General features: G+C 38.5%; 1 long non-coding RNA gene across 1 annotated transcript; it reads right to left on the minus strand.

Annotated features, from left to right (window-relative positions):
* Positions 1 to 14,696: 14,696 nt before the first annotated feature.
* LOC132134178 (uncharacterized) lies at positions 14,697 to 18,327 on the minus strand. The gene is made up of 2 exons (XR_009429416.1): positions 18,264 to 18,327; positions 14,697 to 14,876 (listed from the first exon to the last, which is right to left on the minus strand). It is a non-coding gene; the product is annotated as an uncharacterized LOC132134178 (long non-coding RNA).
* Between the last annotated feature and the right edge of the window lie 3,990 nt (positions 18,328 to 22,317).

Consider the following 22,317-nt stretch of genomic DNA (forward strand, 5'->3'; position numbering starts at 1 on the left):
AGATTAAAACTTACATTGTAAAAGTTCTGCATGAGTTTTATATTCTGTCAGAGCTTTCCGAGAGAAAATGATTGATTCTCAAGGTGTTTCCTCTGCTGGTTATTAACAGAACATTACTTTTATTGTGAAGGAATCTCTTGTCTCTCTGACATCTTCATGAATCTGATCTCAGATCAGCTGTTAGAGCTGCACGAGTCACGTGACTGATCTCAAACATCCAGACTAGTCCTGGACTAAAATGTAAGTCTGAGCTGTTTCAGCTAAGGTTAAATGTCCTAATTGAATATGGCACACAGGCGTTCATCTTCAGTTCTCTCTTCACAGCAGTTCAGTCAGTGTACTGTTTGAGTGCATGAATTACTCCGGGATATTGGTTTGTTTGAACTCAGAGGGAGTGTCAGCCACATTAAACAAGTTAACAGTTTAAGTCATTTGTGGATTAATGCGTATTAGAGATGCGAACCGTTTAAAACGATTCAGTTCGATTTGGTGAACTGGTTCAAAAAGATCCGGTTACATCGAGTGATTCGAGATGAAACTGCTTTGTTTTGAACTCTCTCACAACACACACCGAAGAGAAGACAATGATGAATAAAGTCATAGTTTTTGCTATTTTTGGAACAAAATGTATTTTGATGATTCAAAAAATTCTAACTGACCCTCTGATGTCACATGGACTACTTTGATGATGCTGATTTTTAGAGAAAAACTGAAATGGCACTCTTCGTGTGTTATTGATTAACTACATAAAATGATATAAATATATACATTTTCTAACCCCCATATCTTGAATTTTGTGATCATTCACATGCATTCATAAATGCATTTGAATACACCGAATAATGCAGTGAAAGAACGCACTCAAAATGCACACGCGCCACGCGCACTAGTATGACTTCATCATGTAACTTTACATTAGCCTAGATGCGTGCACTTTTTAGGTACGATTTGTTTAGTTTTTGAATATACTTGATACTGTTAAAAGGCACATCATTAAAACAAAAAATACGATTTCACATATTACACATAAACACGCGTGGAAAACGTAATTAGAACTAGCTACCAAATTAGTTAAAAATGCCTATCATACAGCTATGATTCGCGAACCCCAAACTGACTCAAATGATTCGCGAACCAGCTCCGAACTCCCGAGATGACTCAAATGATTCAAGCTCCGAACTCCCGAACTGACTCAAATGATTTGCGAACCCGCTTTGAACTCCCGAACTGACTTAAATGAGTCGCGAACCCGCTACGAACTCCCGAACTGATTCAAATGATTCGCGATCCCGCTCCGAACTCCCGAACTGACTTAAATGATTCGCGAACCACAAACTGACTAAAATGATTCGCCAACCTGCTCCAAACCAGAGCCCGTCTACGGAGAGCCTTGGCACTCCCTATTCAGCCCCATTGTATTGATTTTGGTTGCAGTTCCATTAGAATTCCACTGGGGGTGATCGCGAGCGAGTGCAGACTGAATGGGAGTCAATGGGGCTATACGGCTAAATGTGTCTCTTTCACCCGATTGCCGTTGAGAATTCTCAGATTTTATTATAGGCTTTGCAAGTTCAACATAGGTTATAGGTCGAAAGTTGAATGAACCAGTACTTATGTCCTTTCGATTTCTTACAGGTGGGGCCGTTGTTGACCGGAACAAGCTAGCATTCTGCTAATGAATGCTGATTGGTCAGTGACGGACTTGCGACTGATTACGACCACAGACCCCGCTTGATGGCACCTGAAGCTAAAGCAGAATCAGAAGAAAGAGCTCGAGCCCGTCTGAGAATGTTCAGAGAATGTCTAATGTAGACGGGCTCTGGAATGTCTGACATTATCTTAATGAGGACTTTCTGTCGAAGTTAATTTTTGTGTACTGTATTTATATTTTGCTGCGGGCAATTTTATTTTCATATCGTTATAAATGTATTGTAAAAAGTACATGGGAATAAATGTAATTTGAGTGTTTTTTCTATTCTTGTGTTCAATGTGTTTATATACATGGTAAGGTTATGGTATGACAACCTTAAATAATCCAGTATATATCTCGCTCAAGAACATTTCAATGATCATAGCATAAATTAGAAATAAAGAAAATGCCTCGTAGATGTGCAGCAATGCATTGTTCCAACAGTGGGAATGGACTGTCATTCTTTTCATTCCCCAAGGACAAAAAAAGGTAATGTTCTTTCTTGCTCCTGTATAAATGGTCATATGATACCGGCACCTGGGCGGGAATGTTGGCAAAAACTGGAGCACGGGTAAAATCGCGCATGACCAGAGAATGTCTAATAGGAGCCCGCGCTGCCAGAGCCTGTCTATTGGACTTTCTCTGGCGCTTCCAAGTGGTTAGGTGTCGAACACTTAACGTAACTTAACCAATTGTTCCATACAGATCGTTTGTTTACGATTTAACAACTTCAGCATCTGCTTAGACTCTATCAGTGGTGTGCACAGACCTCCGGGGCAGGGGCGGAAGAACCAAAAAGGGCACAAAAAACATCGATTTTCTTTTTAAATAAATCACCTGTATTTAAAGCAGTACCCGTCTGTCTGTTGTGTTTTTATATTTTTTAATGACTTTCTCACAATTATTTGGAATATCTCGCTCGATGGAGTGCAGCAGTAGGTCAGATAGCCTCTCATTACCAATGAAAAGATGTTGATACAATTAGAATGCATAACATATACAAAAGTACGTAAATAATATTACTACTAAATATTACTTTACCAAACAAAACAGATAATCAAGTAGGTAATTGAGGAATTCATGTTCAGCTTTGTTGATGTTATAAATGTTATGTATGTATTCATTAGTTAAATTTGACAACATAATTTGTTGTTAGCCGTTGAAATTGAATTTGAATTAACCATCAGCCCTGCAACACATTATAAGCTACAAATTTGTTAAATGAGGAACATGGTCTAGGCTACATGACCTCCTAATAGACAGACAGATAATCACATTGAAACAGTAATTACACAAAACATGGCAACAGGCTAGTTTATTCACAGTTTAGGAAATACAAATAACTCGGTGCAGGAAACCAGGAGGAGAACGAGAACTTCCTGAGAGAAAAAAAATCAAACTTCAATTAATGCATCCATGTATTTTAGCTGTGAGCTCAGTAGGTATATCTTTGTCTAGAGAAAAATCAATACGGCAACATCCGTAAATTAATGATGTTAATATATAAGGTTATTTTACCTTCACCATTGCCGCCATAAATTGGCTAACGTTAGGCTACATAACAGATAGCTAACTGTTGGCTGGCTGTCGAAGAAAATATGATTTCTTCGACAGCCAGCCGAAGAAATCAAAGTCGCTGCCATTACCATTGTAAGTAATATACATATGTAAAATAAACCTCAAGTAGCAGCTGGTGTTATCGTCGATGCCACGAGTAAGCCATGAAGCGGAAGTCAGAAATTGCCGTAAAGCAGACCCTCTGGCAGTGTGAAAATATGTGACGTCATCACATTTTTGAACGCTTTTTTAGAGCAGATAAGTGAACTTAAAAATGCAATTTTCAGCTGAGTGTATTATCTTAGCCCCCCCCCTTTCGAATACAACATTTAAATTACTAGACAAAAAATTATATCCTGAGAAAAGTGGGTTTTGAGGGGTATTTCGCCATAGACCTCCATTCATTCTGCACTCGCTCGCGAGCGCCCCCGCATGGATAGAGACGTGTTACTGCAACCAATCCAGAACCCGGAAGTAAGCAGAGAGTGCCAATTCTCTTCCTATTAGACATTCTCTGTCCAAACTTCCAAACTGACTCAAATGATTCGCGAACCCGCTTTGAACTCCCGAACTGACTCAAATGATTCGCAATCCCCGAACTGACTCAAATGATTTGCGATCCCTCTCCGAACACCCAAACTGACTCAAATGATTCGCGATACCCAAACTGACTCAAATGATTCGCGATACCGCTCCGAGCTCCCGAACTGATTAAAATGATTCACGCTCCGTAGCCTACTCCCGAACTGACTCAAATGATTCGCGATCCCGAAACTGACTCAAATGATTCGCGAATCCGCTCCGAACTCCCGAACGGACTCAAATGATTCATGCTCCGAACTCCCGAACTGACTCAAATGATTCGCGAACCTGCTCCGAACTCCCAAACTGACTCAAATGATTCACAATCCGAAGTTCCCATCCAAATGTCAATGTCACCTTTATTTATATAGCGCTTTAAACAAAATACATTGCGTCAAAGCAACTGAACAACATTCATTAGGAAAACAGTGTCAATAATGCAAAAATGATAGTTAAAGGCAGTTCATCATTGGATTCAGTTATGTCATCTCTGTTCAGTTAAATAGTGTCTGTGCATTTATTTGCAATCAAGTCAACGATATCGCTGTAGATGAAGTGTCCCCAACTAAGCAAGCCAGAGGCGACAGCGGCAAGGAACCGAAACTCCATCGGTGACAGAATGGAGAAAAAAACCTTGGGAGAAACCAGGCTCAGTTGGGGGGCCAGTTCTCCTCTGACCAGACGAAACCAGTAGTTCAATTCCAGGCTGCAGCAAAGTCAGATTGTGCAGAAGAATCATCTGTTTCCTGTGGTCTTGTCCTGGTGCTCCTCTGAGACAAGGTCTTTACAGGGGATCTGTATCTGGGACTCTAGTTGTCCTGGTCTCCGCTGTCTTTCAGGGATGTAGAGGTCCTTTCTAGGTGCTGATCCACCATCTGGTCTGGATACGTACTGGATCCGGGTGACTGCAGTGACCCTCTGATCTGGACACAGACTGGATCTGGTGGCCACGGTGACCTCGGAACAAGAGAGAAACAGACAAATATTAGCGTAGATGCCATTCTTCTAATGATGTAGCAAGTACATAGGGTGTTATGGGAAGTGTTTCCAGTTCCGGTTTACCTAATTAATGCAGCCTAAAAATCCTTTAACGGATTTGGATAATAAAAGCATATTAGTATGTTATGTGTATGCCAGGTTAAAGAGATGGGTCTTTAATCTAGATTTAAACTGCAAGAGTGTGTCTGCCTCCCGAACAATGTTAGGTAGGTTATTCCAGAGTTTGGGCGCCAAATAGGAAAAGGATCTGCCGCCTGCAGTTGATTTTGATATTCTAGGTATTATCAAATTGCCTGAGTTTTGAGAACGTAGCGGACGTAGAGGATTATAATGTAAAAGGAGCTCATTCAAATACTGAGGTGCTAAACCATTCAGGGCTTTATAAGTAATAAGCAATATTTTAAAATCTATGCGATGCTTGATAGGGAGCCAGTGCAGTGTTGACAGGACCGGGCTAATATGGTCATACTTCCTGGTTCTAGTAAGAACTCTTGCTGCTGCATTTTGGACTAGCTGTAGTTTGTTTACTAAGCGTGCAGAACAACCACCCAATAAAGCATTACAATAATCTAACCTTGAGGTCATAAATGCATGGATTAACATTTCTGCATTTGACATTGAGAGCATAGGCCGTAATTTAGATATATTTTTGAGATGGAAAAATGCCGTTTTACAAATGCTAGAAATGTGGCTTTCTAAGGAAAGATTGCGATCAAGTAGCACACCTAGGTTCCTAACTGATGGCGAAGAATTGACAGAGCAACCATCAAGTCTTAGACAGTGTTCTAGGTTATTACAAGCAGAGTTTTTAGGTCCCATAATTAACACCTCTGTTTTTTCAGAATTTAGCAGTAAGAAATTACTCGTCATCCAGTTTTTTATATCGACTATGCAATCCATTAGTTTTTCAAATTGGTGTGTTTCACCGGGCTGCGAAGAAATATAGAGCTGAGTATCATCAGCATAACAGTGAAAGCTAACACCATGTTTCCTGATGATATCCCCCAAGGGTAACATATAAAGCGTGAAGAGTAGCGGCCCTAGTACTGAGCCTTGAGGTACTCCATACTGCACTTGTGATCGATAGGATACATCTTCATTCACTGCTACGAACTGATGGCGGTCATATAAGTACGATTTAAACCATGCTAATGCACTTCCACTGATGCCAACAAAGTATTCAAGTCTATGCAAAAGAATGTTGTGGTCAATTGTGTCAAACGCAGCACTAAGATCCAATAAAACTAATAGAGAGATACACCCATGATCAGATGATAAGAGCAGATCATTTGTAACTCTAAGGAGAGCAGTCTCAGTACTATGATACGGTCTAAATCCTGACTGGAAATCCTCACATATACCATTTTTCTCTAAGAAGGAATATAATTGTGTGGATACCACCTTTTCTAGTATCTTGGACAGAAAAGGGAGATTCGAGATTGGTCTATAATTAACTAGTTCTTTGGGGTCAAGTTGTGGTTTTTTGATGAGAGGCTTAATAACAGCCAGTTTGAAGGTTTTGGGGACATGTCCTAATGACAATGAGGAATTAATAATAGTCAGAAGAGGATCTATGACTTCTGGAAGCACCTCTTTCAGGAGCTTAGATGGTATAGGGTCTAACATACATGTTGTTGGTTTAGATGATTTAACAAGTTTATACAATTCTTCCTCTCCTATAGTAGAGAATGAGTGGAACTGTTCCTCAGGGGGTCTATAGTGCACTGTCTGATGTGATACTGTAGCTGACGGCTGAATGGTTGCAATTTTATCTCTAATAGTATCGATTTTAGAAGTAAAGTAGTTCATAAAGTCATTACTGCTGTGGTGTTGGGAAATATCAACACTTGTTGAGGCTTTATTTTTCGTTAATTTAGCCACTGTATTGAAGAAATACCTGGGGTTATGTTTGTTTTCTTCTAAAAGAGAAGAAAAGTAATCAGATCTAGCAGTTTTTAATGCTTTTCTGTAGGATATGTTACTTTCCCGCCAAGCAATACGAAATACCTCTAGTTTTGTTTTCCTCCAGCTGCGCTCCATTTTTCGGGCTGCTCTCTTTAGGCTGCGAGTATGCTCATTATACCATGGTGTCAAACTGTTTTCCTTAACCTTCCTTAAGCGTAAAGGAGCAACTTTATTTAAAGTGCTAGAAAAGAGAGAGTCCATAGTTTCTGTTACATCATCAAGTTGTTCTGAGGTTTTGGATATGCTAAGGAATTTGGTTACATCAGGAAGATAACTTAAAAAGCAGTCTTTTGTGGTTGAAGTGATGGTTCTTCCATACTTGTAACAAGAAGTAGAATTTACAATTTTGGCTATATGAATTTTGCAAATAACTAAATAATGATCTGAGATATCATCACTTGGCTGAATAATTTCAACACCATCAACATCAATTCCATGTGACAGTATTAAATCTAGAGTATGATTTCGACAATGAGTAGGTCCTGAAACGTGTTGTCTAACACCAATAGAGTTCAGAATGTCTATAAATGCTGATCCCAATGCATCGTTTTCATTATCAACATGGATATTAAAATCACCAACTATTAAAACTTTATCTGCAGCCAGAACTAACTCGGATGTAAAATCACCAAACTCTTTAATAAAGTCTGTATGGTGCCCTGGTGGCCTGTATACAGTAGCCAGTACAAACATAACAGGGGATTTATCATTAACATTTGTTTCTTTGGATAATGTTATATGAAGTACCATTACTTCAAACGAGTTATACTTGAAGCCTGCCCTCCGCCTTTTAGACGTGGCTCATGTTTATAACAGTAATCTTGGGGGGTGGACTCATTTAAAATAACGTAATCATCAGGTTTTAGCCAGGTTTCTGTCAAACAGAGTACATCTATATTATGATCAGTGATTATATTATTTACAAAAAGTGTTTTCATAGAAAGGGATCTGATATTCAATAAGCCAAGCTTCATCATTTGTTTATCCATATTGCTTCTGTTTTTTATTTGTTGAACCTCAATTAAATTGTTAATCTTAACTTGGTTTGGACGTTTTTTGTATTTTCTAGTTCGGGGAACAGACACAGTCTCTATAGTGTGATATCTAGGTGAAAGAGTCTCTATGTGCTGAGAATTAGCTGACCTCTGTGACGGGAGGCAGCTAGCAGACGGTCGGTTTAGCCAGTCTGTCTGCTTCCTGACCTGGGCCCCAGTTAGTCAAGTATAAACACTAAGACTATTTGCCATATTTCTAGAGAGAAGAGTGGCGCCACCCCAGGAGGGATGAAGACCATCTCTTTTAAACAGGTCAGGTCTGCCCCAAAAGCTCGTCCAATTGTCTATGAAACCTATGTTATTCTGTGGGCACCACTTAGACATCCAGCCATTGAGTGATGACAATCTGCTATGCATCTCATCACCACGGTAAGCAGGGAGGGGACCAGAGCATATTACAGTGTCTGACATCGTGCTTGCAAGTTCACACACCTCTTTAATGTTATTTTTAGTGATCTCCGACTGGCGAAGTCGAACATCATTAGCGCCGGCATGAATAACAATCTTACTGTATTTACGTTTAGCATTAGCCAGCACTTTTAAATTTGCCAAGATGTCAGGCGCTCTGGCTCCCGGTAAACATTTGACTATGGTGGCTGGTGTCTCTATATTCACGTTCCGTACAATAGAATCACCAATAACTAGAGCACTTTCATCAGGTTTCTCAGTGGGTGCATCACTGAGTGGGGAGAACCTGTTTAATGTTTTGATCGGAACAGAAGAGCGGTGTTTTGCCCCACGACTACGCTGCCTCACTGTCACCCAGTTGCCCTGCTGCAGGGGCTCTGTTTCCGGAACCGAACAATGTACAGGAATCCCTGAGCTAGACGCATCCAAAGCCATATCTAGAGCCCTAACATTCTTACTGTCCTCAATTAAAGTTTGGATGCGTGTCTCTAATTCTGAAATCTTCTCTGTCAGCCTAACTATTTCCCTGCATTTATCACATGTGAATCCCTCATCAGCGACAGAGATAGATAAACTGTACATGTGGCAAGAGGTGCAAGAAACAATGACGGGAGAAGCCATTACTCACCGTGCTTGATGAAAATTCTTACTGCGGTTGTTTGATGAACTTGTGAAAAACTGGAGCGAGGGAGAGGAGAAAAGAAAACAGCGATAGGTTCGAATGAAAACGCTAATGACAAGCTAACGAGTGCTAACGCTTTGCAGGTGTACTGCACTCACGGATATAAAACAAAAGTGAACGATCAAAGTTAATCTGATAAGATTGATCGATAATATCAGAAATATGGTGTGAATTAAGTTATATTTTACCACTTTAAAAAACAGAGAGTGATAGTAAGATAAAGATTCTAGAGAAAAAAATAAAATAAAAACAGCTACACGGAGCTACAATTTGCTACAGAAGGCCAACAGGAAGTAGAGAAAACACAACAAATCAAATGACACGGCCAGCGCTACTATTGGCTTAGTTCTCTAATTTTATAACATTTAGCCTACTGAAATTAAGGTACGAAAAGTATGTTGTTAACAAATAAAATATCAATATTTCCATTCCGAACTGCTTTCCACGTCGAAACATCCACGAACATAACCAGGTGAGCAGATCACTCTCTCACTATTTGATTCTAGTCTTTATCCACTCATCATCCTCCACCAATCAGAACACACGAGAACTCTTTGACCACAGCTGCTGTGCGTCTAAAGCTCTTGCAGCAGCTCAACACTTTTCTCTGAGGTGGTCGGATCACATCAGATTGGGATTAATCTTGCAGATCATGATTATAACCAGTGTTGGGAAGGTTACTTTGGAAATGTAATAGGTTACAGATTACAAGTTACCCTGTTTAAAATGTAATAGTAGTGTAACTTTTTCAATTACTTTATTAAAGTAATGTAACTAATTACTTTTGAGTACTTTTTGATTACTTTTCTAAATTTGTGAAAATTAAAGAATAATAAATAAAAGCATATACATCAACTTAAATACAGTTATCTAATAAGCATGTGACGTATTCTGTGTACTAAACTCCTGAAACATTGGTGTTTTTTTAAACTGCTGTCTCTTTGTATATGATATGATGATAGTTTTCTCAAAATAAGTAAAATGCACATGAAGTGACACAGAGCAGTTCTAGAAATTATGTTTATGTGCTCGTGTACTCCTATATTGAGGCGGCAGAGGTTGAAAACACTGCGAGCTTCAGTAGGCCTATGTGTAGTAAATGAAACCATGTCTTTGCCATTAATTTACAGGAGGGGCGGACTGGGAAAAAAATTCAGACTGGAAAATTCAAACTCATACGAACAAATTCATGGACAAAACTATTTTTTGTATGGACCTGACATAAAAAAGGTTTAAATCTTTAATTTGGGGACATGCAAAATAATTAAAAGTTCTCTCCTGAACTGCACCTTCACTTCCATTTTTCTCTTCAGTCTCTTTATTTTGCCCTGTTATCCATCTCTCTCATTACTTTAATACTCAAGATTGAACAAAACTATACTTTACAATACAATACTCTACAATACTACAATATCTTTATAGAAAAATCATAATACTGTACACGAGTCATGTTTTTCCCTTACAAAAGTTAAACATGCTTTTATTAGCCTATATAAAAGTAAAATAACATTTTTTTTTTTGCAAATGGATTTTTAAATAGATACATTTGTAAAATAATTTTACATTTTTCGTTACCACAGTTAACCAATAGTAACCATTTTCTCTGGATTTATAGTTAAATATTAAAATGTTAATTTTCGTAAGGGTTGTGTTGTTGTCTGTCGTAGCTCCCCCTAAACCTATTAAAAAAATCTGATTTTTTTTCAGCTAAATACCTACTGTAACATTACAACAGATAATAATGATGTCCTTTATATAGTATTTTGAGTGATGACTGATGAGCAGCGTGCTGCTGCTTGATTAAATAAATAAAAAAACAAAGACAAAAAAGCATCTTTACAGATGAAACTGACCTAAAACCCTGAACAGTAGTTCTGCTTCTCTGCTCCAGCAGTCCACTCTCTCTCTCTCTCTCTCTCTCTCTCTCTCTCTCTCTCTCTCTCTCTCTCTCTCTCTCTCTCTCTCTCTCTCTCTCTCTCTCTCTCTCTCTCTCTCTCTCTCTCTCTCTCTCTCTCTCTCTCTCTCTCTCTCTCTCCCTCCCTCTCTCTCTCTCTCTCTCTCTCTCGCATTGATTACTCTGAGTCTGATCCAAACCGTTTGGCGGAGGCGCGGAGAGCGCGCGCGTCATGACTAACACTTCATGACTTATTAGAGATTTAATTATCAAATGGCGGATTCGAAAATGATCGCTTTAGTACATTCGGCAGGCAATTATACAATAATGATATTAAATAGTGGGGCAAAATCGGCTGCCGGGCCACCGGGATTTCCACAGACACGCAGAATGTGCAAGTCATATATTGCATTTTTGGGGCTTATATTCACAGACACTAGTCCAAGTCATGTTTTGATTCAAGTGTACTGACCTACTTTTGATTTAGTCATCCAAAATGTGGCATATTCCGTCAGCCTTAGGCATTTCGTTTTTATGACTGGATTCTATAAACCAGACTGTGTTTCCACATCCCGGAAATTATCAGGGCGGTATGTCTCAGAATAGTCAGTGCAATTTGGGAAATAAATCAGTTAAATCTGTATGTGGATGTGTGTAAATATTCAAATGTAATCCCCTTTGTAATCGTTAAAAATTTCGTAAATAACTGTAATTTAATTACTCATTTTTTCTTAGTAACTGTAACTAATTACAGTTACAATAATTTTGTAATTAGATTACGTAACGCCGTTACATGTAACTAGTTACTCCCCAACACTGATTATATCTACTCTTCCTCTCCCTGCAGTTTGGTAATATAAAGATTCCTCCTTTGAACTCCCACCTCTTCTGTGGGTTTTATTGTTCTGGGTCTGAATTTGGGCTCCTGGGGTCTCAAAAAAGAAACATTCTCAATCTCCCAAGGTGAACGTTATGACAACACCAGTGTTGTGCTAGTTATTAAGAAATAGTAACTAGTTACAGTTACTAGTTACTTAATTCAAAAAGTAACTCAATTACTTTGTTGATTACTTACACCAAAAAGTAATGCAATACTGTTAAAAGTAACTTTTAAGTTACTTTTTTAAAGAACTTTCTTTAATGTTCCCATTAATGCGCTTTCATGCGTTATGGTCTATACAAACACAAAATAAAACAGAAAGTAATTTTTAAACACTATTTTGATTAAGACCAGCACAAACTGAATATTGTATATCACAAGGATTTCTGAAATAAATAACAAAACACCTGAATAATATATTCATAATCAAAAACTTAAGTGGCTTCTGCATCATAAAAGCTGTTGTGTTGAGCCCTTAAAAATGTTCCTTTCACAGCTTAAGTATGAAAATTATCAACAATGGACAACATAACACAAAACATTTTGAAATAAATAAATGAAAGCAATCTGAATTATTCAGAATCAATTTCGAGAAACATACATACATACATACATATACATATGTGTATATATATATATATATATATATATATATATATCAGTTTTTCAAATATTGTCCTCCTAACAAACCAGACATCACTGGAGAGATGATTTATTCAGATTTCAGATTATGCATAAATCTCAATTTCAAAAATCTTGTCCCTTATGACTGGTTTTGTGCTCTAGGGACACATTTCTAATGTTACAATAGATTTCTATTTCAAATAAATGCTGTTCTGCTGAACTTTCTGTTCATCTGTGAATCCTGATTGTTCATGTGAATCATATATTATATTGTATTATATTATATTATATTGTATGTATATTCAGGCGGCTCTGTACAGACTGAGCGGGGACTGGAACCCGCTGCACATCGACCCCAGCTTCGCTGCGATGGGAGGTAAACACTCTTTAACAGGAAGTGTGTCCTTTTGAGGATGTTACAATGTTACAGATTATATGCAGTCAACCAATGGGGTGAGTGTGTGGGCGGGACTATCCGTTTGACCGACCAATAACAGATCAGTCTGGAGACACAGAATTACAGACTTGTGTTTGAAGCTGTATCTTGACCTGATCCTCAGGGTTCGAGTCTCCCATCCTGCACGGCCTGTGTTCGTTTGGCTTCGCTCGGCACGTTCTGAAGCAGTACGCCGCTAACGACGTGTCCAGGTTCAAGGCCATCAAGGTAAGACTTTAACGACTGGGAATTAAACATGTTTACTGCATGATGAAGTCTGTTAGAATGAGCCTCAAACAATAAATGAGCCACTTATATTTATATGATATGGTTTAGTTTAGCAATTTCACACCAGCAGCACTGTTTCACAGCCGAGAAACACACAGCGGTGATTCATTACTGAATGAATCTACAGCTTTGAACGAATCAAGTGAGTCGGTGATTCAGTGACTCGTTCATTACGGAATCATTTCTGAGTGATTTAATGACTCACTCGCTGCCACCTCCTGGCGCAGTTTCATATTTAAAGTATCATTTCAATTTTATTTATAATTTTTATTATTTATGCAAAGGTTAATATAAAAAGTTGTAAAGATTCATTCTGTAATGTCTAGTCAATGCTTTTCTCATTTATCACAATAATAGTGATGTGTATTCTCAGTCCAAATTGATTGCACATCATCTAATTAATGAATTTCTGTTAATAACCCTGATCTGTGCTTCAGGTGCGTTTCGTGAAGCCAGTGTATCCGGGACAGTCTCTGCAGACGGAGATGTGGAAGAAGGTAACAGGGTTCACATCCAGTGCAAGGTGACGAAGCGTTCGGTGTGTGTGTGTGTGTGTGTTTAGTCCTTCAGTGTGTGTTCAGCGCTGATCTGTTCTGGCTCTAGGTGAAGGAGAGTGGAGACGTGGTGCTGTCTGGAGCGTATATAGATCTGCAGACGGATGTGTGTGTCAGCGCCGGGTCTCCGCAGGTCTGCACACACACACACACACACACACACACACACACACACACACACATACACATCTGTTCGGATGGAGATCAGCAAAGACAGCAGAACCATCCGAGAGTGGAGTGAGCCAGACACTGCAGGATATCATTCATTCTCTTAACACAAGCAAAGATAACTGCCAAAGGGGCGAGGAATATAATTAACTATTAAGAGAATATATTTTTCTTACCACATCTGCAGATATTTTTGCAACAAAATAGTTTTTTTTTCTCCTATCACACAGTCACATGTGTTTTATGATGCACATTTAAGTGTTTCTATCGTCGTTTATGTGCATGTTTTCTTACCAGATCCTACTTTGTTGAATGCATACGTTTTTTATGCAATATGGGGTTGTTGTTGTTTTTTTTAAGTCATTTTACTTGTACAGTAAATTCATCCTGATTCAAGAATGTTTAGATATTTATATTAATGCTGTCAAACGGTTAATCACATTCAAAATAAGTTTTGGTTTACATATATGTGCGTGTACCGTGTATATTTATTATGCATATATAAATACACACACATGTATGTATATATTTAAGAAAAATGTTATGTATATATACTATTTATAAATAATATGAATACACATATTTATATGCATGTAAATATTTTAAGATATATACAGGCATGTGTGTATTTATATATGCATAATAAAAATACACGGTACACACACACACACACATATATAAACAAAAACTTTTATTTTGGAAGCGATTAATCGTTTGAAAGCATTAATATATACCAGAAAACAAGACAGAAATACTAAGTAAGAAAATCTCTGCATTAATCACTTAATCGTTTGATTCTGATTCATTCAGACATTTCTAATAATGTTGATACAAATGCTAATACTGCACTCATGTTTATAATAAAAGATGACATAATCATTCATAAAAAAAAACTTTTAAACCCAGCAAAGAAATAATGGATGTTGCATTAATTTATTTTCTCATTACATACAGTCAAGTATATTACAGATCCCTTCATACTCGAGATAAAATTAGATTCATTGGCGTATATATTCAGATTTGAGAGGTTAAAGGGCAGAGAGCATGATCACTATACAGCGGATTCCTCACTGCTTCCTCACATCAGCAATAATCTGGGGAAGAAAAAATGATTACACTCTGTATTCCAGTGCTAATATATGAACATCATGAAACCAAGACATTTGCAGCAGATGCATAATGACCTCAGATATTAATTTTTATTATCTACTCAATATATTTATTTTTAGATTTTTATTGGTTAATTCTTAAAACGGGGGGAAAAAATTCTGCCAAAGGTGAAAACTATTGTTTTTCTTAGCCGCTGACAGATATTTGTTCTTGTTTTAAACATTAACTCATTTATATTTCAGTAAATGCTTCTCGATTTAAGGATGTTCAGATATTTGAGCTGGAAAACAAGAGGAAGAGCATCATTCTCTGCGGTGAAGAAGAACACCATGACCTTCATCAAATTAAAATCTCTCGTGTTTGTGTCTGAGTCGAACGGTGGCGGGTAAAAGAAAAGAGTAAAAAATAAACCCTGGACAATCTTCCTAAAATGTACGTCTGCAGGAGCCTCGATGATTATAAATATGCTTTATCTTTATCACAGTATTATTTCATCAAGCCTTGTGTTCAACTTCATATTTACACTGAAAATAAAAGTAGCTGTGATCTTATTCTAGTTAGCGGCTCTGAAATCGAGTGACAGTTGATTGGTTGATTCACAAATGTCTTCACACACGAAGTGCTTCATATTCAAACACAGTTTAGATTAACACTCATATAACTGTATTGTCTGTGTGAGAGGAATCAAACAATCAAATCCTGCGATCGTTTACTCTTCCTCAGCCTGAACAAGTGTTTTTTTTTCTGCTGAACACTAAAGATGTTTTTTTGAGAGCGAACAGTTGACGGCACCCATTAACTTCTATGCTACAGGAAGAAATACTATGGAAGGGAATGAATGAATGAATCAGAATGAATGAGCTTTATTGCCAGGTATGTTCACACATACGAGGAATTTGTTTTCGTGACAGAGCTCCGCAGTGCAACATAACAGCGACAGAACAAAAAACACAATAAGGAATAAAAAATACAAAAAAATACAAATAGGTGGGTAAGGATTGACAATATACAAATTGACAATGTATGGCAGGTATATTAAAAAGAGCATTTATGTATGTACATGTATATTATGTGGAAAAATTTTAACTGTACGCTAAGTATGTGTGTTGGATAAATAAGTGTATGTGTATATAAATATAAATATAAGTAGTATAGTCTGTTCCATGTATGTACATGTATATTATGTGCAAAAGATTTACGTGTACGCTAAGTATGTGTGTTGGATAAAAAGTGTAGTGTATATAAATATAAATAGTGTAGTGTGTCCCACAGTTATTATCAGCTGTTCATAAGATGGATTGCCTGAGGGAAGAAACTGTTCCTGTGTCTGGTCGTTCTGGTGCTCAGTGCTCTGTAGCGTCGACCAGATGGCAACAGTTCAAAGAGGGAGTGTGCTGGATGTGAGGGGTCCAGAGTGATTTTAACAGCCCTTTTGCTCACTCTGGATAAGTACAGTTCTTGAATAGATGGGAGGGTTGAACCGATGATTCGCTCAGCAGTCCGGACTACCCTCTGTAGTCTTCTGAGGTCCGATTTAGAAGCTGAGCTGAACCAGACAGTTACTGAAGTGCAGAGGATGGATTCGATGATGGTGGAGTAGAACTGTTTCAGCAGATCCTGTGGCAGGTTAAACTTCCTCAGCTGGCGAAGGAAGTACAACCTCTGCTGGGCCTTTTTCACAATGGAGTCAATGTGAATGTCCCACTTCAGGTCCTGAGAGATAGTGGTGCCCAGGAACCTGAATGACTCCACTGCAGTCACAGTGCTGTTCATGATGGTGAGTGGGGGGAGTGCAGGGGGGTTTCTCCTGAAGTCCACGATCATCTCCACTGTTTTGAGCGTGTTAAGCTCCAGGTTGTTGAGAGTGCACCAGACAGCCAGCTCTTTAACCTCCTGTCTGTAAGCAGACTCGTCACCGTCCTGAATGAGGCCGATGAGTGTGGTGTCATCTGCAAACTTCAGGAGCTTGACAGAGGGGTCCTTAGATGTGCAGTCATTAGTGTACAGGGAGAAGAGCAGTGGGGAGAGAACACAGCCCTGGGGAGCTCCGGTGCTGATTGTACGGGTGCTGGATGTGTATTTTCCCAGCCTCACTAGCTGCTGCCTGTCTGTCAGGAAGCTGTTGATCCACTGACAGACGGAGGTGGGCACGGAGAGCTGAGTTAGTTTGGGCAGGAGGAGGTTTGGGATGATCGTGTTAAAAGCCGAGCTGAAGTCCACAAACAGGATCCTCACATAGGTCCCCGGTCTGTCTAGGTGTTGCAGAACATAATGCAGTCCGATGTTTACTGCATCGTCCACAGACCTGTTTGCTCTGTAGGCAAACTGAAGAGGATCCAGCAAGGGTCCAGTGATGTCCTTCAGGTGGGCCAGCACCAGTTTTTCAAATGACTTCATGACTACAGACGTTAGAGCCACAGGCCTGTATTCATTTAATCCTGTAATTTTGGATTTCTTTGGGATGGGGATGATGGTGGAGCGTTTGAAGCATGAAGGGACTTCGCACAGCTCCAGCGATCTGTTGAAGATCTTTGTGAAGATGGGGGCCAGCTGGTCAGCACAGGATTTCAGACAGGCTGGTGTAACACAATCTGGGCCTGGTGCTTTTTTCCTTTTCTGCTTCCTGAAGACCTGGCGCACCGCATCCTCGCTGATCTGTATTGCAGGTGTGGGGGAGAGGGGGGATGCAGGAGGTGTGAATGGTGATGGGTACCATCAAGGGTACCATCAAGAGTTTGGTGTTTAAAGCATCATCTTTTTAGCATTCAGCAGAAGACAGAAACTCGTACAAAAAATATATAATTTTTACATTTTATTTTAAAAAATAAATATGTAAAATAAGCACACACAGTTAAACTTTTATTCCTAACTAGTAATTCCCAAAGCAACCAACTATGTGTCATTGTTGTTAACTAAGACTGAAACTACTAAAAACAGTTTTCTGTAATTGAAATAAAGCTAAAGTAAAATGATATAGATAAATCGTGTAAGCTACTACTAAATATTGTAGAAACTTAATTTTCTGTAAAGTTGATTTGCAATGATTTGTAAAGCAAAAAGCACTATAAATTAAATGAAAACAGTACTAAAATTAAAGTAGTAACTTTTTACAAAAAAGTTGAAATGCTAAAATTATTAAAACTGACATAAACATAAAGGCTAAAAAAATAAATTAATAAAACTAATTCCTAAACCTCAAACTGCAACCATGAGGCTAAAAGCTATGCTATGTGTGACTCTGAGTAAGTGCTGTAACAGTTTATAAAGACCTTGATGTTGTTTGGACGCCAGAACCGTGTGTGTGTGTGTGTGTGTGTGTGTGTGTGTGTGTGTGTGTGTGTCTCCTGTCCGTCCTGCAGTGAACAGTCCACCTGGATGTTCCCGTGTTTGGCTCCTGGGATGATCTGAATCCTCTCAAAGCCCCTCCCCAGGATGGCAATGAAGACCAGGAGTCAGAGACAAGTTCAATTAATAATAATAAATTTACTTATCAAAAAGCCCTGTCAGTGTTCACAATATTAATTTGATTTGACTTGACAGGTGTTCATAAGCAGCTCCATAGAGCTTATTACAATTGTGTTGTTTAAACATAATTTTTTTTCTGTGCTATTTCAATTAATTCAAGCCTCTTGTTACGGTATTCCTCCATTAAGGGGCTATTCCCAGGAGATCCACACGTTTTTGTTCAACTTATCTCTGTTCTACATAAACCAAACTATTGTGTCATTCAGACCTTGAGGAGCCACAAAGTCTTACGGCTGCTTTAGCTTTTGCTCTATATTACAGAAACAGGATTCACTCCTCTGTTTCCCACCAGGCTTCTTTATGTGAGGTGCTCTCTGGAGAATTTGGTTCGTGACTTCAAGTCTAAAATATTTACCTTTACCATTCAAGCAACAAAGTGTTAACTTGTTCAAATTTAGACCCTCATTTAAATTTAGGCATGGATTTTAAATTTCACAAATCCAATCATATAAACACTGTTAAACATATTAATCCAGAGAGTGATTTAAATCAGCATTATTAAAGACAGAACAAGTCATTATTAGCAGTAGCGGACAGAGCTGGATAACCAATCCACTTAAAGCTCGTCCCATGTTCAGCATTGTCTTTTCATTAGTTTGACTCAGAATTATTGACTTCTGTAAAGTAATTTCACTTAACACATCTGTGATAATAAAACACTCATTCCAGAGGTTAGTGACTCAATATAGACAGAGCAGAAACAGAATCGTCCTCCAAAATATACAGTAGTCATCCTCATGCGTGCACATACTTAACATAAATATTTAACAGCTCATATTCAAGGTTTGCTTTTTGGTTTAATTAAACTTAAACATTGTCTGTGCATTTTACCTAGTTTGTACTTATAGTCTCTAATCTCCAAGTTTGTCTGTTCATTAATGATTTTTATTTAGAGTAAAATCAGCTGGTTGTTTTGGTCTATAATCATTGCTCTGTTCTGGTTCCTCTTTCTCAGCAGCTCCATCCCTGCCTCCACTCAAGCTCTCTCTCTCTCTCTCTCTCTCTCTCTCTCTCTTACTGTGCACAAAATTAGTTATTGATTTATTTGACAGTTTTCACCAAACTTAAACTTAGACTATAATATCAAATTCATTACAACATATAACCCTTAATCATTCAAATAGGTTAAAATTTTCAAAGTTTCTATATCTCAAATCTCAGTTTAGACTGTTTAAAATACATGATGCTAGGAACATTTCTTTAAAATTATTTTACCTTACATGCTTAATTCCCTTAACCTTTGTTATCTAAACCATCTCTTGATTCAGCAAAAGCAGTCCTCATTTCTAGCCACCACCATATCTTGTAATCATCTTATGCCATGCCTAATGACCTGCATGAGTAAAGACTAGGATATAGACATATTAGTTCAATATCATTTTAGCCTCATAAGAAATTTGGTCTCAAAATAATGGCTGTCATCACATGGTCTCAGATGGTTCTTGACAGCCCACTGCCATTAACTCTTTATAAATAAGCCTCTTTTCCTGTGTTAAGATCAGAAACTCCTGTGGTGAAAGGTCACTTAGAGTCAAGGAGGTCGACGAGAAGAAGACTCCGAGTTATTTAGAGGACTACGAATAGTTAGAAGTGAGTTCCCCAGCCACAGGGCAAGAATGTGTCCTGGAACTCACTGGGACGGAGGTAGTCCACCCGAAGTCCCTAGTTTATATTGTAAATGCACAAATGTTATGGTTTTGTGTTGTTACCTTATATATATATTTATATATATAAACGGGGTAAAATGTACAATAGTTGTAAAACATGTGATATATTGTAAAGAGTAATGTAGATAACTATTTGAAGCTATTGTTATCTGGGGAAAGGGGATGTAGTAAATGGGATGCATTTGACAAAGTTGTCCAGTAGAGGGCGGCATGCAGGGCCGGATTAACCATAAGGGCAACTGGGCAATTGCCCAGGGGCCCAAGACCTCTAAAGGGCCCAGGGCAGCAAGGGCACGAGCAAAATACTGTATCTGGTAATCTCCTGCTTTATATTAAACAAACTGTCAACACGGGCTTCTGCGCTGCACAGAGAGACGCTGCGCTGCCTATGACTTTGAACGTGAGTTGAGAGCGGTTGAGAGTCAGTCTCATGCGGAATGACCAATGAAGAGAGGGCCTCAAGTTAAGACCCTCTCCTCATTGGTCAGTCCGCATGAGGTGTGTCAAATGTTACGCCGAGCGGGTTACGTCAGGCGTTGCTACAACAGATAAAAATCTGACATGGAGAAGCTAAGTGGGAGCGCGAAGCGGAAATTAAAAAAGGAAAAGGACATCAGAAACGCAGAAAATTTTAAGTATATACCTAAAATAGGTCATTTCTTCACTCCTGTTAATGTTGCCGACAGTTCTGTTAAGTCAGCTTCCGTCAACGATGAGGACAGCTCAGCTAGCCAGGACTTTTCTTCAAGATGCCAATTGAAAGCAAACATGCACTCCCTAATTATTTAGGATTAAAATTGTGTGTTTTGCCAGGTTTTGAAGTATTTATTTTTATCTTTCTATTTTAGCTATTGGACATAAACTTGTTAGTGGCCTTGATTTGGAAGATGTTATACACCAGTTTGCACAGTCAAAGTCCAGAAAAAAGCCATTGTAAGATGTGTTTGCCAAATGAAGGCATTTCAAATTCAAACATGCACTTCCTCATTATTTAGGACTAAAATTGTGTGTTTTGCCAGATTATGTAGCATTTATTTCTGTCTTGTCTTCTTAGGATAAAAATGTTTATGAGCAGATAACAGTGATACTGCATTTTATTTATTTATTTTTTTCCTTGAGGTGTCAGCTTTATTAAAATGCTGTATATTGTTGTGGAGGGAAAACTGGCAGATTTCAAATTGTTTGTGTTGGACTAATAACTTGATTGCCTTGTTGAATTCTGAGGAGACAGGGTCACCCTGTCAGGGTGATTTCTGCTTAAAATGAGCTGAGGACCAAAATGTTTCTTGATGTGTTGTCTGTGGTCTTCTGTTATAGCTATATCAATTCAATACATTTCTATTGGGAATAAATGTTGTTAAATAAACAATGGTTTGAAAGTGGTTGCTTATTTATTCATTTTTGTGAAAATGGAGGATATTTCCCTCCCTCTCAATGTAGTGGGTCAATTTTACCAGATTATACAGATGCTGATGTGTTTTGTTTTCATAGCATCATATGTGAGTGAATGTCTTTGATAGGGGACATAGTAGTGCATTTGTAGTTCTATGAGCATTTAAATATTTGTAAATCAAAATACACCTGATGACAGTTAGAACTTGAAGTATTGAGTATATTTACTGTATATTACAGTAATATATTCTGTATATGACCATATTATGGTGATCCCGGGGTCGTGATGATGGGGCCCTTGAATATTGTTGCCCAGGGTACAACAAAGTGTTAATCTGGCCCTGGCGGCATGGGTTTACTTTTGTTACCTTTTCTCCTGATGAGGGTTGTTCCAGGGTTAGCAGGTCTACTGCTGTAACGGTGTCGAAATGCGTTGTCCGCTCTGCATCTGTTAATAAAGAATAAGCAAATTATCTCCATGTCTCCACCGTTGTGATGCATCAAAGGATATTAGACTATTAATAACAATCTGTCTCTAATCCTCTTTTCTCTTTATTAAAAGTTGATCTAGACAAGTACATGATAGAATCAAATGTTTTGTAAATCCGCTCGAAAGACCTGGGGTGCTTCTCAATATCCCTACTCGTCTCCTCGCTCCTCCGTCCTCCATCCTATGACCCGGAAACCGATCGAACACAGCCATCTTGAAGGACATCTCAATTCTCTAATTGCACCACGAGGAGACGAGGATCGAGGAGGGAGGAGGCTTCATGAGGAGAGATGAGCGAGGATACACAGGTGTATCCTATGCGGAAGTATTTTATCGACTTAACGTGACGCA

The sequence above is a fragment of the Carassius carassius genome, unplaced genomic scaffold (genome assembly GCF_963082965.1).
Source record: "Carassius carassius unplaced genomic scaffold, fCarCar2.1 SCAFFOLD_121, whole genome shotgun sequence".
In the NCBI taxonomy this organism is placed as follows: Eukaryota; Metazoa; Chordata; class Actinopteri; order Cypriniformes; family Cyprinidae; genus Carassius; species Carassius carassius.